The sequence below is a fragment of the Balaenoptera borealis genome (genome assembly GCF_965194805.1).
Source record: "Balaenoptera borealis genome assembly, chromosome: 1".
In the NCBI taxonomy this organism is placed as follows: Eukaryota; Metazoa; Chordata; class Mammalia; order Artiodactyla; family Balaenopteridae; genus Balaenoptera; species Balaenoptera borealis.
The window spans coordinates 80,326,195-80,351,806 of NC_138860.1; the positions used below are offsets into that span (position 1 = coordinate 80,326,195).

General features: G+C 46.7%; 1 protein-coding gene and 2 long non-coding RNA genes across 3 annotated transcripts in view; 2 read left to right on the top strand and 1 right to left on the bottom strand.

Moving 5' to 3' along the window:
• The window catches only part of LOC309605765 (CD48 antigen-like), a 55,697-nt gene extending 51,137 nt beyond the window's left edge, over window positions 1–4,560 (top strand). The window contains exon 7 of the mRNA XM_082341976.1: window positions 4,261–4,560. The gene's annotated coding sequence lies outside the window, so the exon portion shown is untranslated. The remainder of the gene's footprint in view (window positions 1–4,260) is intronic.
• Window positions 1–25,612, bottom strand: part of LOC309636045 — a 246,301-nt gene that overhangs the window by 156,784 nt on the left and 63,905 nt on the right. The window lies entirely within an intron of this gene.
• LOC309635992 lies at window positions 16,536–21,265 on the top strand. The gene is made up of 2 exons (XR_014249148.1): window positions 16,536–20,207; window positions 20,618–21,265. It is a non-coding gene; the product is annotated as an uncharacterized lncRNA (long non-coding RNA).

Below are 25,612 nucleotides of genomic sequence, written 5' to 3' on the forward strand. Positions count from 1 at the left end.
GGCACTGCAACAAAGAGCAGCCCCCACTCGCCGCAACTAGAGAAAGCCCGCGCACAGCAACGAAGACCCAACGCAGCCAAAAATAAAATAAATTTTAAAAAGATTAAAAATATTGAGTATATTTCCCTGTGCTATACAGTAGGTCCCTGTTGGTTATCTATTGCATATATAGTAGCATGTATATGTTAATCCCAAACTGCTAATTTATCCCTTTCCCCACCCTTTTCCTTTTCGGTAACCACAAATTTGTTTTCTATGTCTGTGGGTCTATTTCTGTTTTGTATATAAGTTCACTTGTATCTTTTTTTTTAGATTCCACACATAAGCGATATCATATGATATTTGTCTTTCTCTGTCTGGCTTACTTCACTTAGTATGATAATCTCCAGGTCCATCTATGTTGCTGCAAATGGCTTTATTTCATTCTCTTTTATGAATGAGTAATATTCCACTCATTCATATATATATATATATATATATATATATATATATATATATATATATACATATATATACACACACCCCACATCTTCTTTATCTGTTTTTCTGTCAATGGACATTTAGTTTGCTTCCATGTCTTGGCTATTGTAAATAGTGCTGCAGTGAATATTGGGGTGCCAGCATCTCTTTGGATTATGGTTTTCTCTGGATGTATGCCCACGAGTGGGATTGCTGGATCATATGGTAGCTTTATTTTTAGTTATTTAAGGAACCTCCATACTGTTCTCCATAGTGGCTGTATCAACTTACATTCCTACCACAGTGTTGGAGGGCTCCCTTTTCTCCACACCTTCTCCAACATTTGTTTGTAGACTTTTTGATGATGGCCATTCTGACCAGTGTGAAGTGATACCTCATTGTAGTTTTGATTTTAATTTCTCTAATAATTAGTAACGTTGAGCATCTTTTCATGTGCCTTTTGGCCATCTGTATGTCTTATTTGGAGACCTGTCTATTTAAATCTTCTGCCCATTTTTTGATTAGGTCATACACACACACACACACACACACACACACACACACACACACACACACACACACACATATATTGAGCCGTAGGAGTTATTTGTATATTTTGGAGATTAATCGCTTGTCTGTCACATCGTATGCAAATATTTTCTCCCCTTCTGTAGGCTGTCTTTTTGTTTTGTTTACGGTTTCCTTTGCTGTACAAAAGCTTTTAAGTTTAATTAGGTCCCATTTGTTTGTTTTTATTAGGCCTTAAAATAGTTTTGACCCATATCCTAAAGCTGTCCACATCAAAGGCCAAAATCTGCTGTCCTAATAAAATTTATTTTCAGGTGTCTGAATAGGACTTGTATACCTCGACATCTGCTCTACGTGTTTTCCCCTGACCAGGTGCTCCCTGGCGTCTTTCAGGCAGTTGACACTTATTGAGTGATTACCATTTGTCAAGCACTGAGGCTAAGCACCTGATATGCAATATCTCATTAATCCTCAAACAACTCTATGAGGTAAATATGATCATTATATCCTCTTTACAGATGAGAAAAATGAGGCCAAGAGGAGTAGAATGACTTGTCCAAAATCCAAGGCTGATATATAATGGGCAAAGGATTCAAATCCACATCAGTCTGGCCCCAAAGCAACATTCTTGTCCAATACTTTCAGTACAATCTTGATTGCTTTTATCAACAGACCTTTACAATAACATCTGTGATATGATAACTATTACCAGCTATCCAATAACAAAACAACAGACTCTTTTATGTTTCCTTTGCCTGATATATCAGTTGTTTCATATTTGAGGGATGGCCAAGTGACATTCCTTTAGTGACTATTATTTTAGCCAGTCTCATTCCCGTCTAAAGATGTTTGTGATGAATTTCTGACACATCTATTTACTCAGAGTCTACTCATGTCCAACAAAGCAGGAAAATAATAAGACTATATGGACTTAGGACTTAAAATCTATACCTGTAGAGAAGAAATGCCCCTCTCAATCTGCAATACCTGAAAAAGTTCTACCACCCCCAGTAGCAACAAGCACACCACATCTAATACTATTCTCCAATAAATGGAACTAGAGATCCTTAGAGAAATGGCTGATTCTAGGACTGAAGCAGGAAATATACAAGATGAGCCTAGAGTTCTCATAGTGCCATAATGTAAGGAAATTCTTAAAAAAAGAAATGATGGGGGCACGTCAAATGGTCACAGGAGCCAGCTAAAGAGCATCCAATGGCCAAAATAGGAATAAGTTGAGCAAAAAAAATTTAAACAGTGATTTTGGATTATAACCCAAAGTATAAAATAAATGTCAATGAGTGCTGATATAAATAAATGATTGTGTAAATAAATAAATGGAGATGAGACAATCTCCCCTGCAGAAGAATTCCAATAATGTGTGTAGATGCTCCACCTTCAAGGAGTGAAGTATAACCCCCCCCCCTCCTTAAGTGTGGGCTGCACATAATAACCTCCTTCCAGTGAGGACAGTATGGGGGGCAGGGGAGAGTAACTTCACAGTGGATGAACCTGACAAACACTCCTTTTGTCCAGGTGATGGAGGTCAAGGTCAACAGTGCTAAGTCATGTGGGTAGTATGTACCCTTGGTATGTGATAAAAATGGCACTTTAGCTCTGTGGGCTTCTTCCCAAAAACCCAAACACCAGTCTAATCATGAGAGAAACATTAGACAAATCTCAATTGAGGGACATTTTACAAAATGCCTGGCCAGTATTCAAAATGGTCATCAACACTTTGCTGTACAGCAGAAACTAACACAACATTATAAAGCAACTATACTCCAATAAAAATTAATTTAAAAAAAAATGGTCATCGAAAAAATAGAAGTCTGAGAAACTGTCCCAGCCTAGAACAGCCTAAAGAGACATGACAACTACATGTAAGGTGGTGTCCTGGGTGGGATCCTGGAACAGAAAGGGCACATCAAGGCAAACTAAGGACATCTGAATAAGTATGGACTATAAATGTGTCAGTATCAGCTCATTAATTGTAACAAATATTAATACTGTAAAATAATAATAAGGGAAGGTATGTGAGGAGTGTAGGGAAACTCACTCTACTATCTTCCCAATTTTCTGTAAATCTAAAATTGTTCTAAAAAATAAAGTTTATTTTTTAAAAAGCGCTACCCCTCCTTGAGCTCATATCCCTTCTGGTTATAACAGCTCATGAAAGATATTCAGGCATGTCCATCACCGTTTCCACAAAGGCCAACAAGACCTATGTGTGAATCTCTTCCCCCACATACACAGGAGCATTTGCTCCCAAATAAACCCTGTTCCCACTGCCGACCCCATGAAAGCGGAATTGAAAACTGGAATCTGTCCCCAGGGTTGTTTCACAGGTGTTTATTCCATACTCATTCAGTAGATGCTTACTGAGCCCCTTCTGGGTGCCAGGTACATGCTAGATGCTCATAACTCAAGGTAAACACAACTTCCCTGCTCTCTATCCACATGGAGTCCACACCACAGTGGGGAACAGACACTAAACAAGGAAATGCCATAAGTCACCTCTCAGATATCATGACAGTTACAGAGAAGGGGAAGTGCAGGCTGCTGGGAGGGGAGGGGGGCCGTGAAAGGGCAGGGAGGCTTCTCTGAGGAAGAAAAATTAAACTGAAGCCTACAGAGTCTGCTTTAAACTAGTTTGCTCTAATTAGTTCTTGGCAACTTGAATGGCACATATGGTGTTTGTGTAGGGTACAAGAGAATCTGGTCTTGATGTTCTTGTAAGCAGAGAAAGATGGGGCTCACCTGTGTAGGTAAATGATAATTGCCTAAGTGATATTCCTCTACAAAATTAATCTTCTTTATTGTTTTCTTTAACCCCAAAAGTAAGCACCAACATCCATTTATGAAAAACTCTATGGAGACAATAAAATGATCAGTGTTTGCCAGGGGTTAGCAGGGACTGAGGTATGAATAGGTGGAGCACAGAGGATTTTTAGGGCAGTGAAAATATTTGGTATGATACTGTAATGGTAGACAAATCATTATACACTCGTCTGAACCCATAGAATGGACAACACCAAGAGTGAACCCAATGTAAACTATGGAATTTGGGTGATTGTGATGTGTCCATGTAGGTTCATTAGTTGTAACAAATGTCCACGCTGGTGTGGGATGTTGTAATGGGGGAGGCTATGCATGTGGTGGGGGCAGAGGGTATATGGGAAACCTCTGTACCTTCCGCTTGATTTTGCCATGAACCTAAACTGCTCTTTAAAAAAAAAAAGTAGGGACTTCCCTGGTGGTGCAGTGTTTAAGAACCCACCTGCCAATGCAGGGGACACGGGTTCAATCCCTGGCCCTGGAAGATCCCACATGCCACGGAACTAAGCCCGTGTGCCACAACTACTGAACCTGCACTCTAGAGCCCACAAGCCACAACTACTGAAGCCCGTGCGCCTAGAGCCCGTGCTCCGCGACAGGAGAAGCCACCGCAATGAGAAGCCCGCGCACCGCAATGAAGAGTAGGCCCCGCTCGCCGCAACTAGAGAAAGACTGCATGCAGCAACAAAGACCCAAAGCAACCAAAAATAAATAAATAAAATAAGTAATTTTTTTTTAAGTATTTTTTTTACAAAAAGTGACTGAGCACTATAAAAGATTCAAATAACATAGAAATGTACACTGCATAAAATGAAAAAAGCAAACCCTGATCAATTCCTTATCTTTGAATGAGCCATTACAATTAATTTTTATCTTTGAATGAGCCACTACAATTATAGTCTAGATTGTTCCTGTGCATGTATCTATCTACATGTGTGTATCTACCTATATGTTTTTGCAGAAATGAGATCATAGAATGCATAGTTTTGTAAATTTTTCCATTGACAAGCCTATCTTGTACATCTTCACTTGGTGGTACAACTAGGTTTACCCATTTGTCCTAGCAATGACATTCTTTCCTTCTTTAAACAATTCCCTCTTGATGGTCATTTGGATTGTTTCTTATTACCAAAAAAAAAAAAAATGTTACACTGAACTTATTTGTATATTTATTACTGTGATCTTTCTTGAATTTTTCTAAAGGGTAAATTGCTGGAGCAAAAAGTATACACATTATATATATTTTAATAAATATTGTCAAGTTTTTCTCAATTTTGCATCAAATTAACACTCAACAGCATATGAGAGTGCCAGTTTCCCTAAACCCTAATCAACCTTCAGTAATCAGTAATCAACCTTGTTAATTTTTTAATTTTACCAATCTCTGTGAAAGTAGCGCATTGTTTTGATTTTCATGCCTTAAATATTAGAAAGTTTAAAAATTCTAGTATCTGTTAAACGGCCAGTTGTATTTATTCTTCTGACTCTCCATATTCTCTCCATACTTTACTATTGGATTGTTAGTCTATTTCTTATTTATTTATAAGAGTTCCTTGTATACTGTGGAAAATAGCTATCTGTCTACTCTGTGTGTAGGGAATACATTTCTCCAATGAGTCCTTTTTCTTTGTTTATTCCCTCTCCCACTCTCCCGTCAGGGACTCTGAATGGCTAGAAGCCGTCTTTGATTTAAGGCAGGGATAAGGTTTTGTGGGAAAGACAGCCATCAAGTAGGAGAGTGTCTCAGTCTTAAACACCCGCATCTCCTCAGGTCACTGGCGGAAACTGTAGTGTCTGTGGTGCTCAGCTGTGTGGGGAAAATATTGGGAGGGAAACCATGATTGTGATGAAATGTGACATTCTGCAGTGAGCGGAGTGAGGGAGTCTACGCTGGTGAGTCAGTGGGTTTGTTGGCCGATAGGGAGAGTGACATGTCACAGCTTTAGGAAGAAGTGTTCCAGGTAGCCCGGCCTGGAAAATGCAGTGCTGACCACCAGCTGCTGGGAGCCTCGGATTACTGTGCAGCTCAGGGCCACGTCAGGCCTCTCCCAAATGCAGGTCCTCCCTGAATGCAGACCACCCACCCACGGCAGTCCCGGACCTACCAGACTACAGCCCTAAGGGCTGGGGATGGTCTGTACAGGAGGAAGCTCTAGCAAAGAGAAGCCAGGTCTTTATAAAGAAGGGGGAGCTTGTCCCAAAGGCTGGGACAGGTTCACTGAGAGGCTGAGAGGCATGGAGGAGACCATGGTCCCAACTGACCCCAGAATCAGAAGAAACTGTGGCAAGTCCTCCTGGGGCCCCAAGGTCATCATGGAGGACAGGTACCACACCGAGGTGGCAAGAGTCCTGTTTGGCATTTTTTGCTTCCAACAAAAAATGAAAGTTAGGCCTATTGCATCTGTTCTCCAAGGAACACCCCACCTTCAGTTCAGCTCCTGCAATGACAGACCCACCTTTACATTCTGAAGATCTCCGGGGGGTCCAGCTCCAACTGTGGCTCTGGGCTTTTTAATTTCTGGAAGGCAGTTCTTCCAGGGTATCTTTAAGAAATTTGAAAAAAGTTGTTGCCACGGGAGTTTCAATGATGCTAATCAATTTTCTGGCTATCTCCTTCAGGCCACTGTCTGGTGGCATCATGCCTAAGAAAGGGGCCTCAGCTCTAATGACTTGGAAAATATCAGCAGCCTGGGGGAACTGGTGGTTAACGTGAAATCTGTGTGACGTTGAAGGCCTCCATCTAGCAGACTACAGAGTCCCCCATCCAAACCAGTCAGCTGGGTATGTTCCAGAAGGTTAGATGTGTTCCATGGCCATGTGTGCGGTATATAATTATGCCTTCCAGGAGATTTCTTTCAAATGTAACTTCCCAAATACATAGAGATGGTGTTGATAGGTACCCACACATATGCACACCTGTAATATTTCAACATTCAGAAGGACAAGATCAAGAAACTTTTAAATGAAAACAGTCTATGAAGACCATTTTTAGGAGCCACTTTAAAGATCCTTACAACAGTTTCATGAGGTCTGTCCTTATTAACATCGTCATTGGGATCATGAGAAATCGGAGGTACTGAGAGGTTGGGTAACTTACCCAGCTTCACACAGTGGGGGAGGGGAAAGCCAGGATTTCAACCCCAGCAGGTGCCCAGCTGTGAGTGCTCAAGATGAGAACCAGGTGGGAAGTGCCCTACAGGATCCAAAGCACTGCCCATCGTTCACCTCAGGCTGTCTCCAAACTGACCTGAGAGGCGAGGATTCCCCACTCTACAGAGAAGAAAACCAGCTCAGAGAGGTGAAGAAGTGAGGATGGAAAGGGTGCTTGACACAAAATTGTGGCAGCTGGGTTTGATATTGGCATGCGGTCTTCTCTCAGTCCTTCAAAGCAGTCTTACCTCCAGGGAAATGCTCCAGAGCTGGGTATTTCCCCCTGAATGAACCCCAGCCCCAGGAAAGCCCCTGTGTCCCATCCCCAGGCAATCTGCCTTCACCTCTCAGAGTCTGTCTCAAGGGGTGAGGCAGAAGTTCCCCCACTCTCCTCTTTGAAGCTGTTTCACCTCAGAAGTTTCTCATTTGGATCAAGAACTCAGATCTGAAACATAGGCTCCTCAAGGCTCCCCCTTCTCAATGGTAACCCGCCCCACTCTTAGCCCAAAATAATTCTCACCCAGCCCAATCTGAGACGTGGACCTCCAGGTCCCCCCACCCTGATTCCTAGCCTAGGCCTCTCCCACATCGGCACCTTGCCCCTGATTTCTCACCCAGATCACGGATCTCTCACTCAAAATGAGCTCATTTTGCCCAGGATTTAGTTCCTAATAGCTGAATCCTGGTTTACACTTGTGCTGCCGCCCCAGCTATCAACCTGCCACCCCTTCCCCGTTTCTCTGGTTCGACCCGTGTGCTCAATCTCAGAGTGAAAGGAAAAGACTCACGGATCTCGCAGCACCACCTGCAACCAGCACCGAAGCCTCCCTCAAAGCATCTTTCCGCCCTCCCGACTGGCCGCGCAGCGCCTGGGCACTAGTGCCACCTGGCGGCTGAAGATCAAACTGCCGCTAGTGATTTCCCGAAAGGAGGCCTTCCAACAGCACGTCAACGTTCTACAAACAAAACAAAACAAAAAAAACGTGATGAGCGCCTATTGTGTGCAGTACCCTGAATACAAAGACAGGAAGCAAAGTCATTGTCCTAGAGGAGCCCGTAGTCTAGCAGGCAGGTATAAGCAGAAATCATTTCAGCGCAGGTTGTTTGTGCTACAGTACATTTTCTTTCATCTAGGAGACGATAGCAAGCAACACGTGAAAACTGAAATAAAGCAGGAAGGCCTCTTGGAGGAGCCGTGCAGGATGACCCGCAAGGGGCAGGTGGAGCACACACAGACACCGGGAGAGGAAGGGGCTGCAGGAATGGGAAGAGATATAGCTTGGGGGGGCCTGTGGCCCAGGTCTCTGTTCCTGATGGAAGCCAAGGCAGATGTAAACTGGAGGAGACTGGTCCAACGTGCTGTGTGTGGGATGCAGGCTCCTAAGTCTGCATGTGAATGCTTTAAGGATGTGAGAAATGGCGAAAGCAATGGCCTTACAGTTAATTTAAAAAGGAAAAAAAAAAAAAAAAAAGGAAAAAATGAGCTTCTCAAGCATCAAAATTTACCAGAAGCATGACAGTCTGAGGGGGAAAGGACAAAAGGGGAGTAAGTGAGCTTATTGCCTGCCTAGGTTTTCCCCAGATCCCTCCTCACACATCTCCAGGGGTTCAAGTAAGGTTGGGGGTCTCAGTGTAGGGGAGGGAAGCAAACGGGACTGGGTGGGGGAGAAATGACTCCCTCCACGGCCCCTTCCAGCCAAACAACTCAGTGTGCAGAGGGCTGATGTGAATGCGGGGGATGGTGGGTCACGTGGCCAGGCGCTAACAGGATGGACTTTCACAGCAGGAGTCGAGGCAAGGGTAACGGGCAGAATCAGCCACAGTGAGTTCCCGGTGAACCGACCACTCAGATCAAGACTCCGCCAGCCAAGAGGAGGGGTGTGGAGAAGCCCCACACGCAGGGCAGCAGAGCCGGGCCAAGCAGACCGGGGCTGAGGCCAGGAGAGCAGGGCCAGCGGGACCCAGGGAATGTGGACAGAGCCCAGTGTCGCAGCCACATCCACGTGATGAAAACGCAGGAGAGCAGCAAGACTAATACCTTCCACCAAGAAGACTGTGGCCCCGGTCCGGCCGCAGGCGGGGTCTGTGGCCTCCATGGGAAAGGGAGCCCTGAGGCCAGGACAGCCTTTTCCACTTGTGTCCTCAGGCCTCCCACAGGCCCTTCAGGTCGCGGGTGCCGAGTAAATGTTTCCTGGATGTGAGGATGATGCAGCTTCCGCCTGAAACCACCAAAGAATTCCTGTAACAGGCATCACTGAAGATAAAGGCCCCTTGGCCTCCGAGCTCCCCTTTCCCCCGAAGGAATTCCTGACTCGTCAGTGCTCAGAGGCACCTGCCTGCTTTGAACTCTGCTCCTCGGCCTGCCAACCACCCAGCTCCCAGAGGTCCTAACAGCCAAGGCTGCCTCGGCCCACTTCTCCTGACCTAACCCCTTGAGCACCAGCTTCACCCCTGCCCCAGAGCGGCCCAGACCCAGGACCAGTGCAGCCTCAGGACTGGGGACAGCGATTGCGGGCTAAGAGCCTGGTGTTTCTCTCAAACCTGAGCACAGGACTTCATCCACGGATTCAGTGAGCGCTGGTTGCCTGTCGCCCAGGCCTCTCAGCCAGAAACAAAACTGCACATTCTGGAGCTCATTCTGGTTTTCCTAGACACCACCCCAACTGGTGTTGGGGGTTCCTCCTCCTGGGAGAGTCTGCACCCACACTCAACATCCCATGAGGTCCTTAGCTCTATCCCTGGGGCAGAGGGCTTACAAATGTCCCACGTCCCCCAAGTCCCTGGCACTGGGCTGCCTGCACTCCCAGAAAACTCTAATAAATTGCTGGCACCTAACTCACTGCCTGTCCCCTCACTGTCAAGGCTGCTCTCACCCCTTGCCCTGTAAGAAGGGAGCAGAGTCCTTCTTCTGTAGCACAGCCCCAATCTGTGTGTCCAGCAAATCACTGAGGCCCAGCCACTGATTTCCATGTGATGATGAGAGAGCCAGGGTCACTTCCTCTTCTCTTCTTGCCAACTTCTCTTGGTAAGTTTCCCTGATAAAACCTGTCCCCTAACCCATACAAATTTTCAGGAATTCTTCCTGAGATCTAGTGTATAATGGTGGTAATCACAAAAGACTCACCTTGCAAAATGTCACAAGACACTGGAAACTGTGCAGTGGGGACACAAAGGTGATTTTTAAAGGGGGGACGAAATGAAAGAGAGGGGGGATTAAAAGCTGTTCCTGCAGATGCCTGCTCTGCCCACCACTGCCCTTCTCCAAGCCAGGAAGCTTCCCTGCTTCCCCACCTCCCTGCCTCCTACCCCACACGTTCATCTGGACTCTCCTTTCCAGATTTCATTCTCTTGTCTCAACTTCTTTGAGAAACTGTCAGAAAGTCTGGGTAGTCAACCTCCTCCGAAATACTGATGAAATCTTCCCATATCCTTGTGTAAAGATCCACCTACTGAAATGTGAAGCTGCACTGCCTTGTCAGTGAAGGGTCTTAGTGAAGAATGATGGGTGGGAGATAGAGGGGTGGGCTCTGCCTGTCTTATTCTTGAAGAAAATCCTAAGAACCCTCACAGGAGTGGGGAGCTGTGTGAACAGCAGACGATAATATGCTGAGACTGCTCTGTCCCTGGTGGCCAGGGGGACAGAATCTGGATTCCAGGTGGTGGTAAAAAGTGGTGGTAGCAGGATAGGAAGCAGATCAGTACTGGGGTTGGAAGTGTAGAGAATCCTGCTTAGAAATGGAGCTGGGCCTGTGTCATAGAGGGAGGTTAAGAATGAAACAGTATTAAATGCCTACTATGTGCAGGGCACTGTGACAGGAGCTTATATACGTTCTCCCTCATAATCCCTATAACTTAACTACCTGGTCTAAAGAAATGTATGCACCTGGCTCCAGGTGACACAAGAAAAAGGCTCCTGGACCCTAGAGAATATCATACTAAGTGAAGTAAGACAGAGAATGACAAACATTATATAATACCACTTCTATCTAGAATCTTAAAAAAAAATACAAACAATAAATAAATAAAAAATAAATAAATAAACAACAATACCTGTAAAAATGGTACAGATGAACCGGTTTGCAGGGCAGAAGTTGAGACACAGATGTAGAGAACAAACATATGGACACCAAGGGGGGAAAGCTGCAGGAGGTTGGGGATGGTGGTGTGCTGAATTGGGCGATTGGGATTGACATGTATACACTGATGTGTATAAAATTGATGACTAATAAGAACCTGCAGTATAAAAAAACAAACAAACAGAACAACTAATACTAAACTTTCATTGGGTTATTTGTATGGAAATATGTTAATATAAATGTTTCAGACATTACATCAAATTTCTAAAAATCTTATATGTTCTGGTATAATGTTATAAGTCATAATCCTAGTTATTACTTTAAAATGTATATCTCAGAAATAACTAATTTTCTTGTCAACTGCATTATTATGAACTTTCATCAAATCTTTAACCGTGGTCATTTTTAAGTCTTTTGTCATTTACAGACAGTTCTGGGTGTACTCTGCTGCTTTTGCAAATATGTTCCTATAAAAGTGTTTCATCCTCAAGAAATTCATGGAAAAGACTCTGACAAGTACAGGTTTCTGGTAACTGACTGTACTGCTGAACTGAATGAATAAGCATTTTCAGAACTCTAATGAAAAACTGATGAACTTATAAAAGTGCTAACAAAAGATCAAGATGAAAAAAAAAATTAATTACATGGGACTGAGTGAACTGATGAGGATGAGTATAATTTTTGTGACTTTCTGTTAGAATTTAAAAAAAAAAAATCCCAAAAAAAAAAAAAAAAATACAAATGAATCTCTACACAAAACAGAAACAGACTTGCAGACATAGAAAACAAACTTACGATTACCAAAAGAGAAAGGGATACAAACTACTACACATAAAAAAGACAAGCAGCAAGGATTTACTGTACAACACAGGGAACTATATTCAATATCTTGTAATAATCTATAATAGAATATAATCTTTAAAAAAATAATGGAATCACTTTGCTGTACACCTGAAACAAATACAATATTGTAAAGCAAGTATACTTCAATTTTCAAAAAATGAACAACAACAAAATAAAAGAAGACAGGAAGAGGGTAAAGTAGAAAGAAAAAAAGAAAAGGATCCCGTAACATTGGGTGAAAGAAAGCAGAGAGGAGAGAACACAAACTCTGTGCCTTCACTTGTGTGAATCCCCAAAACAGGCAGCATAAACCACCATGTTCATGGATGTCTACTGAGGTGGTCAAACTATAGAGAAAAGCAAGTGCTTATCTCTGGGGAGGGGGACCTTGTGATTTTTAAGGGACACACAGAGACTCCTGGGGCACTGGGGTGTTCCATCTTGTGAACTTAGGTGCTTACATTGAGTACTTTTTATAATAATTCATTAAGCTACACATTTATTGCTATATACTTTCTGTGTGTTATTTTTCACAATCAAAAAGTCTTTAACAAAAGAATATTGTGGATAACTGTTGGGCATTAAGTGTTTCCAGTATTTGGGGGATTTTGTTAGGATTCATCACAGATGTAGGTAATGAGACAGATGATATGAACATTTTACAGCTCTTGATGCATATTGCAGACCCTATGTGGTCTCACGGTTTAATTTGCATTTCTACGACTACTAGTAAGTTACAACATGTTCTCAAATGTTTCTTAGTTGGTTGTATTTTTTATTTTGTGAATGACCTATACATATCTTTGAATATTACCCTTTGGGGAAATCCAGTCATGTTTGGGATGCTGAATCCTCGGCATTTTGAGGGCAGAGAGGTGTCCATGGAGAGGAAGATACTAAAAATACCAAAGGGGCGGGGGTCTCCGGAGGGCGCAGCTGGTGTCCCTTCCCCAGGCTGCAGACGCAGAGCTGTGAGAATCCTTTCTGTTTGTCTCCACGCATCCTGTGTCCCCTGAAGCAGCTCATGGGACAGGCCCTGGGGATACAGTGAGCAGACTTCACATCTGCCTGAGAGGAGCAGGTCCAGAGGGGCAGCAGACAAAACAAAACAAGGTAACTGAGACACGGGGCTGGATGGGACACACACGGTGATGGAGGGTAGACAATACACACAGGCAGGGTTGGGGAAACGAGCACTTGAGCTGGGCCAGGAAGGAGTGTGGAGAGGGGGGGATGGGGGCGGGGGAAGCTGAAAGAACTGTGAGCAAATAGAGAACTGCGTGGAATGGGTGAAATGTCGGGCACGTTTGAGACTAGTCTGGAGACACTGGAAGAGACCACAAAGGCCCTGGATGCCACACGCAGAGTTAAGATTTATCTTGTAAGTCAGCATTTCTAAAGTGTGTGATGTCAGAATGCTAATTTAGCAGAACAGTTAGGGCTTTTGCTTGATAAAAGACAGAAGGAATGTGAATCCCATGGTCATACGTGTTGTGAAATACCAGACTGAAGAATTTAAATTAATGTTCCCACTGGAGTAGGGGCTATGAATATCTCAGAAGGGATCAGTCTGTACATTTCCTAAACTTCTCTGATCTCTGCCTACCTTTCTGGAGGAGCATTTCTCAGAACTGATGCTCCATGGAGCACACTGAGAATTTCTGACATGGGTAAATTGGGTGTCAGTTTGTGAACACAGTGAGTGCAGGAGCCAAGCTATGTTGTATTCTCTCCACAATCCTCGCCTTCTTCTCGCCCTCCCCACCTGTGAAAGCTCATCAGCAATGTGATCCTTTCGATGAATCCCTATTTTAGTAGCACAACCACTTCTACTCACTAAATATGAGCTATTAGGGCAAAACTTTTCTTGGTCTACTTAGGCTGCCATAACAAAATGACAGAGGGAATTCCCTGGCGGTCCAGTGGTTAGGACTCCATGCTCACTCTGCCGCGGGCCCGGGTTCAATTCCTGGTTGGGGAACTAAAATCCCACAAGCCACATGGCCAAAAAAAAAAAGAGAGACTGGGTGGCTTAAACAACAGAATTCTCATAGATCTGGAGGCTGGAATGTCCAAGACCAAGGTGCCAGCTGATTCACTTCCTGGTGAGAGCTCTCTTCCTGGCTTTCGAAGGCCACCTTTGTGCTCTGTCCTCACATGGCAGAGTCAGACAACTCTCTGGTTTCTCCTCATAGGAGGGCAACTAATCCCATCATGAGAACCCCACGCTTATGACCTCCTCTAAACCTGATTACCTCCCAAATGCCCCGTCTCCAAAACCATCAAATAGGGGGTTAAGGCTTCAACATATGAATTTGGGGGACACAACTCAATCCATAACAACCTGTCTGCCCCCAGTCCAGACCCTCCTCAATGGTACACTCATTCCTTCAACAAACTGGTAACAAACTTCTACTATGTGCCAGTCACTGCTCCAGGTGCTTAGGATACATCATGAATGAATCCAACAAAACCCTCTACCCTCATCATTCCATTAGAAGGAGGAAGACACTACACAACAGTCATGATAAATAAGGAAATGGTATAGTGTGTTAGAAGGTGATAAGGGCTCTGGGACAAGCAGGGTAGGGAGGATCCAGACCTGGGAGAGTGGTTTTAATTTTACATCAGAAGGTCAGAACAGGCTTCATCAAAGGAAAGACTTTTGAGAAAAGACTGGGAGGAGGTGACGGAGTGGACATCTTAAGGAATAGCTTTCTTGGTGGAGGTGACAACCCTTGTAATGGCCCTCAGGGGGGACCGTGCCTGGTGTGTTCCAGGAACAGGAGGCCAGCGTGGCTGGAGCAGATGTGAGTGCAGGCAAGAGGGGAAGGAGATTCTGAGATCAGAGAGGTAACGAGGAGCCAGATCAGATCCATCTTGACCTGGAATCTCAGGATGCCCATGCCAGAAGGGGCCTCAAAGACTGCATGATAACCCACCACTTGCTGGTCAGGTGAGAAAACGAGGTGGACAGAGTCGATGGGCACTGGAATAGAACTTGGTTCCTGTACAGTTTCTCAAAGCCAGGTCTTGCTAGTGAGGACCTTGCCTGGGTCCTGTGCAGGGCCGTGCTCTCCACTCGGTCCAGGACAGACCACCCCGGTGGCCACAGCAGCAGGGCAGAGAGACTGGGTGGCTGCCGCTGCAGCACTGTCCACCAGGGGGCGCTGGCCCAGCGCGCAGCTTCTCCCTTCATCCCCGGAAACTCCCTGATCTTGGCTCCGCAGGGCTGTCGCCACCTGGCTCTGTCCCCACCTCCAGCCCACGCAGCGGCTCCTTCCCACCCAGGCTTGCCCCCTTTGTCTCAACCAACCTCCCTGCCTCTCCTTCTCCCCCTCCCCCTCGCCCTCCCCCCCCCTTCCCTACCGGGCGGGACAGCCCAGCCCCAAGAAGAGCTCTGAGAAGGGGACCCCGCCTGGCTTTTGAGGGGCGGAGGAGTGGGAGATGAGGAGGGGGTGGCGGAGGGCGGGGCGGGGCGGGGCGGGGGGGAATGTGCACAGCCACCAGTGTTGTCTGCCCTGCTCCCCGGGGGCTGGCTCTTGCTCTCTCCCGGTTGTGTTTGCTGCTGGGGGTCCCCAGGGGCTCATTTGGAGCCCGGGAACAGGGCAACCGGGGAGTAAGGGCAGAGGCGAGATTCGGAGAGGAGAGCGGGGGCCTCTGCCCGCCAGAGCCCCTGGGAAAGGAGGCCGCTCCCCCCAGCCCCACTCGCAGGGCTTATCACCTTCCACAGCCTCGGAGAGGCGGAGACCGAGGCACCGGAGAAAGACTTCCAGGCACCCTCCTTCCCTGCCCCCGGTGCCCGATGTGTCAGGACGAGGCCGGGGTGGACTGTGCCCGCACGCCGCTCTGCTCCAGGCCACCCTGGGTCCTGCAGGGCTGCGGCGGGCGGTGCTGCCGCGGCCCCTTATCGACGCCCTGTGCCCAGGCCACACCCGCCTGGCACACACACCCAGCGGGGAGAGGAGAAACGTCCAGAGAGCCCCTACCCCACCGCTGCACAGGCCGGGGACGGGAGGGAAAGCCAGGACGGCTGATGCGGGGGCGGGGGGGGGGGGGGGGTCGGCGCCGAGTCTCTCTGCCCCACTGTCCCCAGCGTCTCCTGCGTCCTCTTCCGCCACCCTGACCGCGCTCTCTGGGCCTCTGAGGCCTAAACCCCCAGACCTGAAGAGCAGAGGTCAGCGGGAGTCCCCAGCTGACCAGGGAAACAGGCTTCTCCCCTGACCCTTGGTCTTGCTCAGCAGCTGGCCCGAGGCCGAGGGCAAGGTTTCCCCTCTCCAGAGGAAGACTTCCTGCTGGCCAGGGGCCGGGGAAGTCCCAGAAGCCGAGCTTCCCCTGCCCTCCAGGGACTCACACCCGGCCCGGCCAGGCCGGGGAGCTGCTGGGCCCTCCCACAGCAGAGCGGGGCGGGGGCGGGGGGAGGGGCTGAGGGCCCGGGGGGAGGGGCTGGGGCGGGACCGGGTGGAGAGGGGCAGGGGGGACGTCAGGGAACAGGGTCAGAAGCCCAAGAGGGAGGGAGAGGGGCCCTCGTTCACCCCTTCACTTCTGGGTATGGGGTTGCATCACTGGCATCCCGCTCAGGGGAGGGGCTGAGGGCTGGCCGGACAGTGGAGGGAGGGGACGGGAGGGGGCTTGGAGACAGGGAGGGGCGGGTGCCCGATTTGTCTGTCAGAACCAGGAGGAAGGGATCGTGATGGGCTAAGGGGAGGGAGGAGACAGCTGGCAAGGCCCACTCTTCCCCAGGCGCTGGGACTGGTGGTCCCGCCCTCCCCCCTTCACAGTCGGCTGGGGTGGGAAGATGGGGAAGGGAGGAAGGAGAGAGTGAGAGAGAGGGCTGTCCACGTGGCAGAAAGCGAAGCCCCCGCAGGAGAGAAGGCAGCGTGCATGGGGTGGTGCTGGGCATTAGAATGGTTATTCTTGTCCTGTTTCCCTAGAGATCTCCTTCGGGCCCCCTCACAACAGCTGTGATGTATTCCTCCTCCAGCTCCCCTGCTGACGGCTTAGGGGACCAGGCCCAGAATCCCAGCCAAGGGCAGGAAGCCTAGTCTTCCCTGCAGTGAGCACCCCCACCCCACATTCTGTCTCCCTCCTTTGCAGCTAACTACCCTCCTGACCAAGCTGAGCCTCCTCCTCCAGGAAGCTCTCCTAGACTGACCTCCCCACACCCCCTCATTCCAGGCTCTTCTTCAATCCGGCCACAATGGCCAGACACCCATTTCTCTCCTGGGCGCTGATAGGTGGCTGTGTAAGTGTTCTGTGGTTTCCTGGGTGTGTCTCGGGTCTCCCATTAGTAACAAGTCCAGGGCAGGGACCTTGACGTCTGGTCACAAGCCAGTCCATGTGGGGAGGGGGCGGGGGAGCCGCCAGTGGATTTTCACAGCCCCGAATCCTAATTAAAGGGTCCCCATCTCTCCATCACAACCTGCCTAAGCCTGACCTTTGCATCTCCCCTTCCCCACTTTCTTCTCAAACCCAAACCATCAGCCTCTCCCAACTTCCGGTTTTCAGTTAACAGGTCCACACTTCTCCCACCCACCCAGGCTGGAAACCTGGAGTCATCTTGACTCCTTCCTCCGACAGCCCAGATACAGGCTCACATCCAGCCCTGCCTTTTCCAGCGCTCCAACTCCAGTCACCTCACTTCATCTCAAGTCAGCAAGCATTCTTGATCACCTGCCAGGGCCTGACTGGTGTCAGGTGCTGGTACACAAAAGATGAGTAAGGCCCAGGCCTTGCCCTCGAGGGCGTCACCGCAGTGTTAGTCGCACTATAATAAGTCCTATACTGGAAGCACAGAGAGCTTTGGAGTTGGAGAGATGCATTTCCACTGGGGAGATGAGAAAGACAGTCTGGACTCACCAGTGACTGGCTGGGTGGCCTTGGACAAGTTACTTAACCTCTGAGCCTTTGTTTCCTCAACAACAATAGGGGAATGATAAAAACCCTTGCCGGACTTGGGAGGATTAACTGTAATAATAGCTAACATTTGTTAGCTCTCATTAGGTACCAAGCCCTCTCCTAAGTGTTTTATAGGTAACAGGTCATCTTGTCCTTGCAGCCCCCTGTGAGGTAGGGGACACCATCATCCCTATTTTCAGATGAAGAAGCTGAGGCTCGAGGAGGTTAAGCACATTGCCGGAGTGAGCCCAACTAAAAAGGACTGATGCCAGGATTTGATGCAAGACATTGTTTCATAACGATCATACTCACCTATGCAAGTTTATTTTCAAAATAATTATAATAATAACTAACTTTTTTCTTTTTTTTTTTTTTTTTTTGAGCTCTACTCTGTGCCAGGCTCTATGTTGATAACTTTACTTGCATTTAATCCTTAGAACAACCTTAAATGGCAGATATTATCGTATTGTAAGAAAAAAGAGGCTCAGAAAGGTTAAGTAATGCCCCAGGTCATGCAGCTAGGTCCCTGGAGAGTTAAACTTGACCCCAAGTCTGTCCAACACCAGAGTTTTCTCTTCTGCCCTGCACCCTCCCATGGCTCAGCCTGTCTGCTCACCTCCCGAGCTCACACAGTCACCATGCTTGTTAATGTCCACCCCCCACCAACTCTCCACATCACCTCTGATTCTGAACACCTCCACAGCTCAGATTCCCACCCACCATTCAAGGCCCAGCGTTTCTGGAAGCCCTCCACACTGATTCATTCAAGCCCACCCTGGCGTCTCTTCCAGACAGCACGTAGCACATTTGTGGCATGTATTTTGACACTTGATCATATTTAAATGACAGTGTAATTATATATTATTTGGCTTTGTCTTCTAATTATTTAATATTTAGAAACCGTATATCCCCAATCAGTGCAAAACTTCCTTGAGTGCAAGAACCTTAACTTTCCCTTCACTTATTCTGTCTCCTCCCCCCCCCACCCCATCCCTTCGCAGACTGCTAGGCACACAGCAAGTGCTCCTTAAATAAACAGAGATGTAAAAGGCATTGAAGAGGCAGGAATTCCTAGATGATTAATCACCTTCGTATCTTATTGTACGGGTGCATAGCTATACAATATGTAACCCCGGGCAGACAAGCATAAACCTCACCTGAAGGCAGCTTCTCCCTAGGATTCTGGGAGCTAGGGTCCTTTGAGGATAGATCAACCAAAGGACAGCTTTACTGTCCCCTCCCCACTGGCAGTGCCAATTCCTTGTCCTTCCCTCCCTATCCTCCCTGGATGAGGGTGCTAAGAGATTTATCTGAGGGGAGGAGAGGGGTAATGGTGGGACAGAGAGGGCGCACAGGGGCCGCTGACAGCACTTAAGCCCAATGTGTCTGACCCTCCTGTGTCTCTGCAGTGACCCACACAATCAGGCCGGGTTTCGGGAGTTGGTAACCCACACAGAGGCACAGCGCCCAGCCCTCAGAAGGTCCCCGCAAATGAAGGTGAAAACATAGCCTGGGCTCCTTCCTGGCTCTGCCACTTATGAGTGACAAGGGAGTTATGGGGCAATTTGCTGACCTCTCTCAACAGGCTCTTAGCTTTGTCTTACAGTTCCATCGTTTCCTCATCTATAATGAGCAGATTCCCCTTAGTGTTTCCACGAGGGCCACGTGAGAAGATGCATGTAAAGAGCTTCATGCAGTGCCTGTCGCATTGTAAGCACTCAACACAGGGCAGCCATCGTGGGTGCTGTTGTGATTATTGCTGAGATGGGAGACACAGATGGGAGTTGCGAATGTACATGGAGCTGGAAAGAGCTGGAGGTTTGGCCTTGGGACCAGACAACTCATACTTGGGGTCCAGAGATCAGGGAAAGAGCTCCTAAGGGTCCAGGCCTCCTGCCATTATTAACTACCCTTTCCCTCCCTCCACTTTTCTAATCATACCTCTCCTGCCTCCTCAGCAAGGGTTGTGCTCTATCTCCAGTAGTTTTCTTATCATGTCTTCAACATAAGCATTGCTTGTCTCTGCTTCCGAAACTTTGCACAAAACATTCTTTCCTAGATAATTCTCCCTCACTCCTTCCCAATACATGCCTATCACCTCCTCCAGGAGGCCTTCTTGACTCGGCCTCTCTACTCCTCTCCTTGATTTCAGGGGCAGCCTCACCTTGCAGTCGCTCAGACCTTGCTTAGTCATGGCCTCCCGCCTCCCCACCCACTGGAGGAAGCAGATGCCATATCCCCCATCTTGAATGTAAATGCCTGAGGGCAGACAACTGGCCCCTTTGAAATTCTCCCCACTGCATCAGAACGCCTCTTTCTGAGCTATGAGATCTGTGTAAGCCCACCTCTCCGTGCTCCGTTTTCAAAGACAGTGAAACACACCTGCCCCTTCTCACTTTCTCAGAGTGATAGAAGGTAACTCAGAAAAGAAGGCTGAACATCTGGGAATCAGGGTTCCAGAGAACAGCAAGATAATCATGATTTAAATGTGCTTCTGAGGGCTTCCCTGGTGGCGCAGCGGTTGAGAATCTGCCTGCCAATGCAGGGAACACGGGTTCGAGCCCTGGTCTGGGAAGATCCCACATGCCGCGGAGCAACTGGGCCCATGAGCCACAACTACTGAGCCTGCGCATCTGGAGCCTGTGCTCCGCAACAAGAGAGGCCGCGATGGTGAGAGGCCCGCGCACCGCGATGAAGAGTGGCCCCCGCTTGCCACAACTGGAGAAAGCCCTCGCACAGAAACAAAGACCCAACAAGCCAATACTAAATAAATAAATTAATTAATTAAAAAATACATATATATTTAAATGTGCTTCTGTCCTCAGCAACAGGGGTGAAGGAACATCATGGTGCAGTAGAAAAATCCTTCTGGAAAAGAGCCCAGGAGAGCCAGGATCTGATTCCAGCTCCACTCCTGACATGTTGGGTTACCTGAGCAAAGAACTTCTCCATGACTCAGTTTTCCTGAGTGCTGAGGCTGGTGCCTATACGTCCCAGACTGCATATGGCTCGCCCTTCCAAGATCCCTTGGGCTTGGGCGAAACTTTTATTTGTCCACTTATGATTGTAGGAAAATAGAGCTGGCCCTAAATGAAACTGTCAAGATCTGAAAACTATGTTTTACAGACCTTTCTGTTCTTTCATCCCAGATCCCTTCCACCCGCTTCCAATAGTCAGTGGGAGAAGAGGGGAAGACCCCCTCTCCCAAATATTTCCCTCATTTTTTCCATCTAAACATGAAATAATTTGAGTAGTAGAGTCTTGCAGGAGCGAGGTGAGTTTCAGTCAGTTGCCTTTCCCAGGTCAATTGAACTTTAGGCCTTTAATCAGTAATAGTGATATGACTGACTGTATTCCCTATTCCAATAATGATCTCTAAGAATATTTTGATGGAGAGATCCTAGGGAGCCCTTTATCCCTGAAATTCTTTGTGCCTATTCAAAATATTGCAAATAAACCTTATTTTGTGCTTATTTGGTTCTGTTATCTATTGCTGTATAATAAACCACCCCCAACTTTAGCTGTCTAAAACAAGAGCCATTTTATTATATCTCACAATTTTGTGGGTCAGGAACTTGGACAGGATTCACCTGGGTGATTCTTCTGCGCCACGTGGCACTGAATGGAGTTACCCAGTGGTATTCAGCTGGGGGCTCAGCTCAGCTGGATGGTCCAAGATGACTTTTCTCATATGTGTGGTATCTTGCCTGAGATGCTGGAAAGACTGATCTTAGTTGGGTGCCTTTCCCTTTCCATGTAGTTTCAGGGTCTTTGCACATGCTTTCTCTAGCAGGGGGACCAGACTTCTTAAACGGTAGCTCAGGGTTCCAAGAGAAAAAGGTAGAAGCTGCAAATCCTCTCAAAGCCTAGGCCCAGAACTCTCACGGCGTCACTTCTGCTACACTCTGTTGGTCAAAGCAGTCAGAGGCCAGCCAACATTCAGGAGAAGGGGAAATAGATCCCATCTCTCCAGGAAGGAGTATCCAAGAATTTGTGGCCATCTTTAATCCACCACCCAGAGTAACCTGATGGGGACTCAGAAGGAAGGATGTGTGGGAGAGGAAGTGAGGGACCTGGGATGAAAAAGGCTACGGAGAGTTTCTTGATGTAAAAGTTGAAGTTTCAGACTTGGCTGCGGTCCCTGAAGAAGGTAATAAATACCTCAACCTCCTGGATATCTCTTCTCTCTATACCCCAAACCTAGCCTAGCCTGGTAAGATCCCAGGAGTTTGGCTAATTCAAAATCCAGCCTATGGTCTAGAACCCACTCTACCCAAACGCCGAATCGTTTTCTAGGATCCTCTATTCCCCACCTCCTATCACCTCCTGTCTTCTCCTTTTCTCCTAAGGAATTCAGACCCTGCACATCTTATCCTTACTATCTCCCAGGACTAGTTTCTCTAACCAGTAATCACCACCTTGCATTTAATGAGCACTTCCTTTGTACCAGAGTCTGTGCTAAGTGCTTCAAATTCATTATTACGTTGACTCCTCGCAACAAGGCATTACTCTCATTTTACAGATAAGGAAATTGAGATCCAGAGAGATTATGCAACACACCTGAGCTTGTATGCTCCAACTCAAAAGTGCAGGCTTTAATTACCAGGTTATACATCTACTCTTCCAATTGTCTACCGTTTAAATGACCCATCCGTGTCTTTATGGGATGTGAGGGTTGGAAGGCCCTCAACATGCTAAAACGAGGACCCCGTTAGAAGGCAAGAGAGGGGAGGAGGAAACTCAGGGACCCCAAATCCTTAAAGATGGGAATGCAAGGAATATTCTCTGTTGAAAAGTTATGGTCAAGGTTTCTGTCTGAATTTATGCCATGGCGTGTGAGTCAGTGGTGAGGAGAAATCTGTACGTGATACCACAGAAAACTGGTTACAGAGAGATAAAACAGAACTAACTAAGCAGGAAGAGGGAAACTGAGCAGTTCAGCTGGCAGTATAAAAGCACCAGAGTTACACCTCGCTTAACTGGAAGTCAGTCTCTGACAACCCCAATTCTGTGGAATGAGGCACCAAATCCAGAAGTGAAAAAGGCCTTTAAGCACCCAAAATAGCTAACACAAAGCTCTTGAACCAAAACCAGATCCTTAGCGCTCCACACAGAGCCTTACTGAGTTACACTGTACAAAGTTTCTAAGAGGCTGACCTCTGGCTTCCCAACCCATGGCCCTGGGAGGACAAGGTGGGTGTGGGTGAAAGGCCTTCTGAGAGGGAAGTGTTTTGAGAGCAAAGAGACAGCAAACAACTTAACAGCAAAGGACAACAGGACTCGAAAGTAGACACAGCATTGTGCTATATGTCACTTCACTTTAGAAAAAGGATTATAATGCCTCATTGTCTGGTGTCTGATGGTTTATCAAGCCCTTTCACACACATTATCTCATTTCAACTCCACAGCAAGCCTATGAAGTAGGCGCCAAGGAGAAAAAATTACACAGAGAGGCTTAGTGACTTTTCCATGGTCACACAGATTAGCGAGCAGTGGAGCTAGGAATAAAACCAGGTTTTATGATGTCTAACACAGGCCTTTCCCTCTACACCATGACCCAGCCTTTTCCTCTACACCAGGATGCCTCCTTTTTCATAATGAGGGCTGTGAGTCATTAAGAAAAGGTTAGTTTACACCTAGTAGATTCTGTTGAACAAGACAGGGAAGTAAGTAATACATTTTTTAAATTTTTTTATTAAAAATGATACAAATAGACAAAGGTTGGCATTTAGGATAAAGTTCAGCTTTCTCTTCTCAGCTATTGGGTGGGCCAAAAAGTGCCTTCGGTTTTTTAAGTAAAAATAAAAGACACATTTTTCATTTTCACCAAGAACTTTATTGAACAACATATTCACCCTTTTGTTTCACTACCTTCTGCCATTTTTCAGGCAACTTCATAATTCCATCTTCCCAAAACTTCTTATCTTTTTGAGCAAAGAACTGTTCCAGGTGCCTTTTACAGTCTTCCAGGGAACTGAAATTTTTTCCATTAAGAGAATTTTGTAAAGACCGAAATAAATGGAATCCAAAGGTGCAATGTCTGGTGAATACAATGGATGAATCAGAACCTCTCAGACAAGCTGTAACGGTTTTGCCTGGTCATCAAAGAAACATGAGGTCTTGCGTTATCCTGATGGAAGATCCTGATGCATTTTCTGTTGACTAATTCTGGACTCTTTTCATGTGCCAATTTCAGTTGCTCTAATTGGGAGCAGTACTTGTTGGAACTAACTGTTTGGTTTTCCGGAAGGAGACTCCTTAATAGAGGCCTCCCTTCCAATCCCACCATATACACAACATCACCTTCTTTGGATGAAGACCTGCCTTTGGTGTGATTGGTGGTGGTTCATTTCGCTTGCCCCATGATCTCTTCTGTTCCACATTATTGTACAGTATCCACTTTTCATCGCCCATCACAATTTGTTTTAAAAACGGAACATTTTCATTATGTTTCAGTAGAGAATCGCATGAAGAAATATGGTCAAGAAGGTTCATATCGCTTAAATTATGTGGAAAGCAAACATCAAAGCAATTCACATAACCAAGCTGGTGCAAATGATTTTCAATGCTTGATTTGGATATTTTGAGTATGTCGGCTATCTCCCACATGGTATAACGTTGATTGTTCTCAATTAATGTCTGGATTTGGTCGCTATCAACTTCAACTGGTCTACCCGACCGTGGAGCATCGTCCAGCGAGAAACCTCCAGCACAAAACTTCACAGACCACTTGTGACGCGTTCAGTCAGTCACAGCACCTTCTCCATACACTGCACAACTTTTTTGTGCGTTTCAGTTGTGTTTTTACCTTTCTTGAAATAATAAAGCATAATATGCCAAAAATGTTACTTTTTTTCTTCCATCTTCAATATTAAAATAGCTACACAAAAATTCACCAATTTTGATAAGTCTTTCTTTAAAGGCACACTGATATGACAGCTGTCACATACAATCTAACAAAATTGTTTCGAATGAAGTTAAAGACAACTAAGTGCTACTAGAGCCATCTTACAGAAAAAAAACGAACAAAACTTTTGGCTCACCCATTACATTATAATTCTACTCATTTACCATCTATGCCTAAGTTGCCATACAGCACAGTGATGGGCAAATCACTCCGTGTCTCCTCAACTTTCAGGCATCAGTTCCTCCTCTTCATCTTTTTTTTTTTTTTTTAATTTTATTTATTTATTTATTTTTGGCTGTGTTGGGTCTTCGTTTCTGTGCGAGGGCTTTCTCTAGTTGTGGCAAGCGGGGGCCACTCTTCATCGCGGTGCACGGGCCTCTCACTATCGTGGCCTCTCACTATCGTGGCCTCTCTTGTTGCGGAGCACAGGCTCCAGACACGCAGGCTCAGTAGTTGTGGCTCACGGGCCTAGTTGCTCTGCGGCACGTGGGGTCTTCCCAGACCAGGGCTCGAACCCGTGTCCCCTGCATTGGCAGGCAGATTCTCAACCACTGCACCACCAGGGAGGCCCCCTCCTCTTCATCTTGATTCTACCACCTTAGTTCTGTTTTCTCCTCTCTCTCTTGAACTTTCAGAAAACTCTCCATTGGGATCCCCACTTCCAGCTATGATCCCTCAAATTTATCCTTCACTTACATCATTCTAACCAAGCCGACAGGAAGAAAGTCACAGCTCTTAGCAGCAATCAAGACTCACTCCGCGATCCAACCCCTGCCAATTTCCACAGGTTAAGTATTTCCCCTCCTGGCTCCACATTTGGATTCCTACAACACCAAAGGTTTCTTGCTACTAAGTTTCTCCCTCATAGCTGGTGGCTTCTGCTCTTTTTATGATCCTCTCTTTCTGAAGTACC